The sequence below is a fragment of the Echinops telfairi genome, unplaced genomic scaffold (assembly GCF_000313985.2).
Source record: "Echinops telfairi isolate 266 unplaced genomic scaffold, ASM31398v2 ScPeMD7_4;HRSCAF=17, whole genome shotgun sequence".
NCBI classification, from domain to species: Eukaryota; Metazoa; Chordata; class Mammalia; order Afrosoricida; family Tenrecidae; genus Echinops; species Echinops telfairi.
This window is the reverse complement of record NW_022103900.1, coordinates 41228869-41230785: the sequence shown is the minus strand read 5'-3', so window position 1 is coordinate 41230785 and position 1917 is coordinate 41228869. Positions and strand designations below refer to the sequence as shown.

The following is a 1917-nucleotide window of genomic DNA, read 5'->3' as shown; positions in this document are numbered from 1 at the left end:
ACTGAAACTAATAGTAAGATTCAGCAAAATGGTTGGGTACAAAATCAACATATAAAGTCAGTCAGACTTCTCTGCACTAACTAAATAAATGCATGCATACCTGAACTGAAAAAAGAATGAATAAGAAAGAAGGATCTATCAATCGACTGCTTATAAGAAACAAAACTTGGAAAATACTCTAAAAATAAAAGTAGGGAAGAAAATATATCAAGTTCATGACAATCTTTTTTTTTTTTTTTTTTGCCTTTTATTTTTTATTATTTTAAGCTTAATTTATTCCCGGGCCATGAGTTTTTGCTTCTTCAGTTTCTTCTGGGAAATCTGTTTTCTTCTATGCAACCTCCTCTTCTGGTTTGGGAACGATCTGTTCCTTCTCAGTCAGGATCATTTCAACGTGGCAGGGGGAGCTCATGTAGGGGTTGATCCGACCATGAGCTCTGTAAGTCCGGCGGTGCATCTTGGGGGCTTTGTTCACCTGGATGTGCTCAATGACCAGAGCATCCACATCTGAATCCTTCAGTTCAGCATGACATTCTGCATTTTTAAGCATGTGAAGCAAAAATTCAGCACTCTTTTTGGGCCACCGACCCTGGGTTCAACCCCACTGTTTGGCCTGGGCACGCCTACCAACACCACCATTTTTTCGTCGGAAAGGCAGACACTGCTTCCGCAGAGCGATGTCTTTCAAGTATTTGGTGGCTTTCCGGATGTGCATGCCTTTGATGGCCTGGGCAGTGTCATGGGTGTTCTTGAAGTGGACCCGGAGGTTCGACCCTCTTGGTTTGCAGGATTTTGTAGGGTTTTCTAGGTCAAGTGAGTAGCGAACCATTTTGGCAGGTCACCTCAGGCCGCTACAGTTAGAGCAACAATCATTTTAAGATATGCTGAGTGTGTTCTTTTTCGGTTTTCTTGTCTTTCTTCTTTTTCTCTTTTTTTAAATTTAACTTTGCCCTGGTAGTTGTGCCGATCTTTTTTTGTTTAATTATCATTAAAAGATCATTTAATTGGGGGCTCTTACAACTCATAACAATCTATACATCAGTTGTATCAAACATATTAGTACATATGTTGCCATCATTATTTTCTAAATATTTACTTTCTATTTGAGCCCTTGGTATCAGCTACTCTTCCCCCCCCACCCCCACTCCCCGCTACCCTTGATAAATTATAAATTATTATTTTCATATCTCACACTGACAGCTGTCTCCCTTCCACCACAGTTTCTGTTATTTGTTCCTCTGTGGGGGGTGGGGTGGGGTGGTGGTTATGTGTCAAACATTGCGATTGGTTCCCCTTTCTTCCCCTTGTCCCCCCACCTTCTGCTACTCTCCTGGTATTGCTACTCCCATTCCTGTTCCTGGAGTCCATGTGTCATGAGCTCTTAGCTCTTATCTGTACCTGTGTACATGCTCCGGTCTAGCCCACAGTGAAAGGCAGGACTGGGGTCATGATAGTGGGGGGTGAGGAAGACTCAAGAAACCAGAGGAATATTGTGCTTCATCGGTGCTGTACTGCGCCTAGGTTGACTCATCCCTTCCTTGTGACCCTTCTGTGAGGGAATATCCCATTGTCTACAGATGGATTTGGGGTCTCTGCTCTGACCCCCCTCCTCAACAATATGGTTTTTGTTTGTTTGTTTGTTTGTGGTCTTCTGGTGCCTGTTACCTGAACCTGTGGACACCCCATGATCACACAGGTGGTGTCTTCTTCCATGTGGGCTTGTTGCGTCTCTGTTGAATGGCCACTTGTTTAACTTCAAGCCTTTAAGACCCCAGACACTATATCTTTTGATAGCCAGGCACCAACCGCTTTCTTCACCACATTTGCTTATGCACCCATTTTGTCTCCGGTGATGTGCCTGGGAAGGTGACAATCACAGAATGCAGGTTGTTAGAACAAAGTGGGGCAGGGCTTGAG

At 43.7% G+C, this 1917-nt stretch overlaps 1 pseudogene; it reads right to left on the bottom strand.

Moving 5' to 3' along the window:
* Window positions 1-273: 273 nt before the first annotated feature.
* LOC101655537 lies at window positions 274-829 on the bottom strand (annotated as a pseudogene).
* Between the last annotated feature and the right edge of the window lie 1088 nt (window positions 830-1917).